Raw genomic sequence first — 8041 nt, forward strand, 5'->3', positions numbered from 1 at the left:
AAGCAAACTGCCTTTTGTTGCAGAAATTTTAATCAGCAAAAACAGGATGTTCAAGGCAAAATGTTCAGAAACCTGAGTCTGTCTCAAAAGATTGCCCCTGACTCCATGAACTCTTCCAGTCCATCTTACAGCTTTTGATTTAACATTGTTGAGTCTCAGTCTTTGTTCAAACTTAAGGCCCGTCTTAAATCCATGCATGTCTATATTTATTTGTATTAGAATTCATATTTGAATTATTTCACATTTTCCATTTGATTTTTTTTATTCAAATTTATCTCTCCACTAGATGTCATGAATGATTTAATTATTCAGCTCAGGACAGCTGCAGCTGACTGACTCTGTGTGTTTGCATATGTGTCCTGCCTCTCTGCTCACAGCTGTTAAGAGGCCAGTGTTGATCAGTGGCTGTCCAGGCCTTTCAGAGCCACTCACACACCAGCAGCACAATGATGATGTCACTGACTCTACTGCTGGCCACCCTGGGGCTCCTTGTTCAGGGTGAGACGCTCTGTGAAAACTTTGCTTCAGCATGCAGCCAGGTTCACCACAATGATGTTCTGCTATGATGGAGAAACTCTGAAACCAGCAGCACTGACCTTCTTCCATCTGTTCTCCATGTTAGAGAAATGATCCTCGAATGTTTGGATGTTCATCATCTCAATAACTTTTCTCCACTTTTTCATGTTTTCAGGTTTATCAGGAGAAAAAGTCCTGACTCAGACTCCTAAAGCTCAGTCTGTTGTTCTTGGACAGACTGTCTCTGTCAGATGTAAAGCCAGTTCAAGTGTTAGCAACAACCTCCACTGGTACCTTCAAAAGGACGGAGAATCTCCCAAACTCTTAATTTATCATGCTACAAACCGTCAGTCTGGAGTTTCTGATCGTTTCAGTGGAAGTGGATCTGGGACTGACTACACTCTGACTATCAGCAGAGTTCAGGCTGAAGATGCAGGAGTTTATTACTGTCAGCAGTGTAATAGCTGGCCGTTCACACAGTGATACAACGCTGTACAAAAACCTCACACAGCTGGAGAGGAACTGAGAAAAAAGATCATCTGAACTGACAGCTGCTCAGAAACACACATTATTTTATCTGTATAAAATAGTTTATATTTTTTTTTATAAATACATATTATAAATGTTAATATGATCATTTTGTGAATGTTTTTATTATTTTTATTTTTAAGCAAGAAGTTATTTATCCTATAAATAGAATTTTATTGCTACAATTAATTATCTGTAAAACAGAGAATATCGATACGAGCAACGATTGAAAGCAATCAATTAAATATTTTATCTTTGGATTATGAAAGCTCGAATCAACTTTCTCAAACCCAAAAGACCAATGACTAATGCTGCTTTTAACCATGTAAAGCACTTTGTGCTGCATTTCTGTACAAAAAGTGCTTTATAAATAAAGATTGATCGATCGATTGATTGATCGATTGATTGATTACTACAGTGCCGTGATCTTCCTCATGCTGTGTGTGTTTTGTTAGATTCTTCCCAGTTTAGGTTTTGTGGAGTTTTCTGTTCAGCAATAAAAGCTGCCATTTTGAGTTCAGTCCTTTTTCCAGTGAGTTTGCGTTTGGGTCCAATTCCTGCCTGGACACAGCCCGATCACGACAGTTGTGAGCTGTGAGTTGTGTATCAATGAAGTAACAAATCCCTTTATTAGTGTAGAAACAACAGCAGTGTGTATGTGTGTATAAAACAACGAGAAAGGCTAATTTGATTGGGGAAAAGCATCACTGATGTTCTGCTATGATGGAGAAACTCTGAAACCAGCAGCACTGACCTTCTTCCATCTGTTCTCCGTGTTAGAGAAATGATCCTCTAATGTTTGGATGTTGGTCATCTTTCACAGAGCTCGATTTGTCTCAATAACTTTTCTCCTCTTTTTATGTTTCAGGTTCATCTGGAGATGTCATCCTGACTCAGACTCCAGAAGTTCAGTCTGTTGTTCCAGGACAGACTGTCTCTGTCAGATGTAAAGCCAGTTCAAGTATGGGTAGCTACCTCCACTGGTATCTTCAGAAACCCTCAGAAGCTCCTAAACTGCTCGTTTATCATGCTACAAACCGTCATTCTGGAGTTTCTGATCGTTTCAGTGGAAGTGGATCTGGGACTGATTTCACTTTGACCATCAGTGGAGTTCAGGCTGAAGATGCAGGAGTTTATTACTGTGGACAAAGTGGTTACAGCCGCCCGTTCACACAGTGAAAAACTGTCGTACAAAAACCTCTCAGCTGAAGAGGAACTGATCTGAAGCAACAGCTGCAGAACAAACTAAAAGACTGGGAGGAACGATTACTTTAATATTTACTGTGGAATTTCATTTGTGTGCACTGTGAGATTATTATATTATCTTATGCCACATTATACCCCTAATTAAAGGTTGTGAAACTATTATGTAGTTTTAGTTTGCATTATTCTCCTTAGAAGAAGGTGATAACTATTACATTTATTAGACTGCTGATTTATTGTGAATGAATGATATTGTTTTATGATGCATTATACTGCTGAATATAAGAAATACTGTTTTCAGAGAATCATGGCCTTATTTGTCTGATTAGAAGAGAACAGAAGATACTGGAGAGGTTTTCTGCCCCATCTCATCAGGAGGAGATAAAACAGGAAGCCAAGGCCGTCACTTAGGCGCCGTAAGAGAGAAAGAATGTGAATGCTTAGTTTGGAGGGGGCTGAAGCTATAAGAATGTGACAAACGGTCAGACACGTCGAGATCAGGCAGACACCTTCCCGCGCTCATCTCCCCTCCGGATGGTTTATGCTCAAAAGTGTTTGCATGGAATAATGAGAATTGTATAAAATGATTGTTGAGCATTTATACACCGAGTGTTGTCCTTCTTTCAGCCCAAAGATGACAGAATTGGGAGAATTTAACAACAATCACAGTTCAAGTTTAAATTTAAAATGATTTATTAGATAAATTGTTAGTAACATAAAACACACAAAACAAAAAAAATGAAGTGGTGTACCCAAATAAAAATATGAGTCACAGAATACAGACACAACACTGGCTCCAGATTTTTAACACATTAACATTATTTTTAGATGACTGATGTTCTCTGTAGTCCACCAGTCTGACTCATTCTTAGTTTCTACATTTATAACAATAGACAGTCTGTCCAGAGAGAGAGGCTCGACCTACTACAGAAAGAGAAAATAGACTTTAGAGTTCAGATAAAAAGACATAACTGAAAGGTAAAATATAACAAGCTGTTATTAAAAATACAAATGCTGTTGTCAGTGTTTCTGCACTGATGAGCAGCTCTTTTCTATTTGTAAGCTGTTAAATATTAAACTGGAGCTCAGCTGCAGTCATTGTTATCACACAAATCCAGAAAATCATTGTAGTCACATCACAACTAGTGTCTATAATATTCTGATATTCTGCTGATTAACAAATCAAGAATGCTGTGTAAACAGTATTTGTAGGAAATGTGTTCAGTGAAGATTTAGCCTCATTTGGATATTTCCAACAAAAACAAATCACTGTTACTGTTGTAAAAACCTAAAGTTATTTAGTCAGTTTCCAAAGTATTGATGTACAGGGAGTGCAGAATTATTAGGCAAATGAGTATTTTAAGCATATTAGGTGATGTGCATCTCTGTAATGAGAAGGGGTGTGGTCTAATGACATCAACACCCTATATCAGGTGTGCATAATTATTAGGCAACGTCCTTTCCTTTGACAAAATGGGTCAAAAGAAGGACTTGACAGGCTCATAAAAGTCAAAAATAGTGAGATATCTTGCAGAGGGATGCAGCAGTCTCAAAATTGCAAAGCTTCTGAAGCGTGATCATCGAACAATCAAGCGTTTCATTCAAAATAGTCAACAGGGTCGCAAGAAGCGTGTGGAAAAACCAAGGCGCCAAATAACTGCCCATGAACTGAGAAAAGTCAAGCGTGCAGCTGCCAAGATGCCACTTGCCACCAGTTTGGCCATATTTCAGAGCTGCAACATCACTGGAGTGCCCAAAAGCACAAGGTGTGCAATACTCAGAGACACACTGGACAATACACTACCAACATTCAGACAATATGAGGACTTTCAGCGCCTCTCTCTGTCTCTCGCTAGCAAAGTTCTCCCAGACAACAAAGTAAAGCTAGTTTTAGGCTACGAGCCCGACGTATTAGCAAGAGGTCCCTTTACTACGGTTTGGAGCCACAAGCCACTAGAGGCAGAACTACTTATTCCGTCTGCATGGGATTTTTTATATATGTTCTTCTTCTCTCTCCTCTCCTTGTCCACATCATAGGACATTACATCACCCTATTTTAGGCCACACCTGGGACATGGCTACTTTTCACGTTCTGTCCAGGTTTTCCTATAGGCCTACAGAGGACTTATATGTGTGACGCCATCTCCGAGGTGCTGCTTTGCGAGTGGTTGTTCTGCTCTCACAGACGGGTACACCTGATGATGTTTAAAAGATGCCAAAGAGCAAGTGTATCTTTTCAGAAGAACTGCAAAAGAAATTTCCTTCATATCACCCCGTTTGGAATAAATGGGAGGCGGAGTGCACCGTTTGCAGAGCTGGCACATACCCTTATGTGTCTAACAAAGGTGCTGGAAGTCTTGTTGCTCACAAGGATACAGAAAAACATAAAAAGGCTCAGTTTACTGAGTTGTTTGTTACACCTGGGAAAAACAACGATGCTGCGGTATCTGCAGCAGAAGGTGCACTGGCATTTCATACTGTGAAGCATTACAATAGCTACAGATCCATGGATTGCACTAGTGTGTTGCTAAAAAACGCATTTGCAGACTTTAACACAGCTAAAAGGTTCAGCAGTGCCCGCATCACGACTGAAGACTGATTGTCAATGGTGTGATAGCGCTACATTCACTGGGAGTCATTCATAAAGTTTTTAATGAAATCCAGTAATGTGGTGTTTCTACAGACGGAAGTAACCATGGAGCCGAGAAAATATTCCCGATCATAATTCAGTACTTTGACTGGAAGATTGGTGGCGTGCAAACAAAATTAATTGAGGTGAGAAACACCCCAAATGAGAATGCAGATACCATTACACCATACCTCACTGGTCATTTTTCTTAAATCGATGAGGCATTATTTCTGTACAATTATTTAATTCAAGAGATTTTCAAGTTATTTTTTGGCACTTGTTGACTTGTAAAAAACGACATAAAATTTTTTATTTCCCCATTCATTAACCGCACAGAGAAGGCATTGTTTAAATATGTTAAAAATGTCTTTAAAGAAACAGAATTATTAAAATTCTTCATGACTGGACCAAGGTTCCTCTTTTTTGGAATTTAAAATATTAGGAGATAAAGAGAGCTCCACCACACTCCTAAGTAGCTTCCCCGACGAGGCTTGATCAGCTACAGGTGTGTGAACCTCATCCTTAGGGGTGGGTGTGGCCAGCCACCTGGCAGGCCACACCCACCAGGCCTGACGGTTCCTGCAAGCCGGCCTACCAGAAACACCCACACCCATACACACTGGGTTCCCTTCAAGCAGGGAGAGCCACAGAATACATCAAACATACATATAACAAGTAAGATAAGTCCTAAACTGCTCTGGACTCTGGGTCATCAGACCCAGGTCCCTGACATTATCTCTGTTTTATCATCAAGCATGAACTTGTTCTGTTTCCTCAAGAGTCCAGAATGATTGAAATATTCTTAAAGAAACATGAAGAGCTTCACAACACTCACATTGCTGTACACACATGTTAATATATAAACTTCAGACAAAGAAACATGTGAGAAAAAGCAGCAGACAGGTGCCTTGTCTTTGTCCTGGTAGGATTTTATGTGGTTTTATGTGATGACTTCTTCATTCTTCCCCCTACATGTAGGCAGGACTATACAGCATGACAGACATGGGAACACTTACAGAAACATTTTTGTCTGGATCATACATGAGACTGAAGGAATTAGAGGAAACAAGTACTACAGCTACTCACTGCTATAAAATATATTTCATGTACTTTTCAATCATGACCAGAATAAATCTGAATCAATAACTGACTAAATAATATTTACAAATACACAGTTTTACTTAAACACAGCCAATTTAATGAACCCAAAGAACATCTAATGTGGTACAAATTTCAAAATGAATCATATGAGGATGTAGTTTTGTAATCTTGTTTACAGAAAAAAATCCGTTTGACATAAATGTAGAGAAAACAACTGATGTGAGAGAGTCTCCGTGGTATACGAGGAATGAAGGGATGGAAATTATTTTTCCCAAACATATTTGATGTGACAGAGAGCTCTGTCTATACATTTGCATAAAAAAGAAGAGACTAAACCATCAGGATATAAATATGTGATTAGGGGATAGTGATGACTTCTTAGAGCAACTTTAATACATTTTCAGTGACCCTTCACTCTAAGAGGACAACTGGTTCCAAGTCAATGCAGCAAACTGACTCACAACAAAAGAGTCAGATGATTTCCATAGAGGCACTTTGCATCAGCAGAGTTTATAGTCCTGAGAGTTGAACACTGGATGACTGACAGCTGTCCTTCATCACAACAGAAGCCACAGAAATCCTCCTCATCAAAAACATGACTTTGATCTGCGTCCTCATCTGGACTCTCCTCTGCTGCTGCTTCACAGGTAAAGTCCAGAGAATCAAACTCCTCTCCTCTATCAACATCTGTCCCTCTGAAATGAAGCCCACAAAACCATGAAGCTGCTTTATGTTTTTGTCTCTGTGTCCTCAGAGTCCAGAGGACAGATCACAGTGACTCAGCCTGGAGCAGTGAGCTCTGCTGTGGGAGGATCTGTGAGCATCAAGTGTACGACCAGTCAGAATGTTTTTGGCTCCAACTATTTAGCCTGGTACCAACAGAAAGATGGAGGAGTTCCTAAACTGCTCATTAAGTATGCTAGCACTCGAGAATCAGGGATTCCAGCTCGTTTTACAGGCAGTGGATCAAACTCTGACTTCACTCTGACCATCAGTGGAGTCCAGGCTGAAGATGCAGCAGTTTATTACTGTCTTGGTGAATTCTATGCTAACAGTCAGTATTCGTTCACACAGTGAAAAACAGTCGTACAAAAACCTCCCTCAGTCAGACTGAACAGAAACTGAAGTGACTGCTGCAGCTGGAAGATACTGCAGAGACTGATACAGTTCACTGAGGACACACACACACACACACACACACACACACACACACACACACACACACACACACACACACACAAATTTCATTATCATGATTTTAAATACATTGGACCAGGTCCATGAAGCCAATTATAAATACGATAATTAATAAGAGCAACTTCTCCATGAACGTTATCAAAAATGAGAGTCTGAAAATAAATCATAAAGCAAGAACTTCCCCAGCAATTAAAAGCTTTCATTTTCAGAAACAATAAAATGCTCAAAATGTCCCTCTTCTCAGATTTTGGAGATTTAAGTTAGTTAATTTTCATTTACAACTCTATAAACTTTGTGCTGTTGAAGGTCATGAAATACAAACCTGAGGATCAAATACTGAATGGTTTGTTTTTACACACAAAACCTACTTTTAAAGATTTTTAAAAGATTTTTGAGCTCTAACTGAAGATAATTTCCTTTTTTCTTTTGCACACATTCATTCTTTATGGTTGTAATTTGTTGAGAAAGTTCAATTAGAGATCCTCAACTAAGTCTCCACCTGCTTCACCTCTGCCACCACCAGCTTCTAGACTCTTCTCTGCTTTGGTGCTTCATCACAGTTTCACTGTCAAAAAGTTCATTAATCAAACGTCAGCAAATCTTCATTTAAATGTCATTTAAATGATCTCTGTTTAAACATACAGATGACGCCCTGCTCTTTAATTTACTTATTAGGTTTTAGGTCAGATTAAAATATAGATCATGAAACAGCTTTGAGACTAGAAATTATGAAGAGCACACAGATAATCTGTTGTTTGACCTCTAAATCTTCTAGAAAATATTTAATATGTGGATTTAAAAATATATTAAGCTATTTAAACTGCACATTACACCTGACATTTTTTTTGGTCCTTCTAACTAAATTTT

At 39.0% G+C, this 8041-nt stretch overlaps 1 long non-coding RNA gene across 1 annotated transcript; it reads left to right on the forward strand.

Annotated features, from left to right (window-relative positions):
* The first annotated feature begins 419 nt into the window (after window positions 1-419).
* Window positions 420-2409, forward strand: LOC101483968 (uncharacterized). Its single transcript, XR_013095365.1, has 2 exons — window positions 420-498; window positions 1913-2409. It is a non-coding gene; the product is annotated as an uncharacterized LOC101483968 (long non-coding RNA).
* Window positions 2410-8041: the final 5632 nt, after the last annotated feature.

The sequence above is a fragment of the Maylandia zebra genome, linkage group LG22 (genome assembly GCF_041146795.1).
Source record: "Maylandia zebra isolate NMK-2024a linkage group LG22, Mzebra_GT3a, whole genome shotgun sequence".
Taxonomy (NCBI): domain Eukaryota; kingdom Metazoa; phylum Chordata; class Actinopteri; order Cichliformes; family Cichlidae; genus Maylandia; species Maylandia zebra.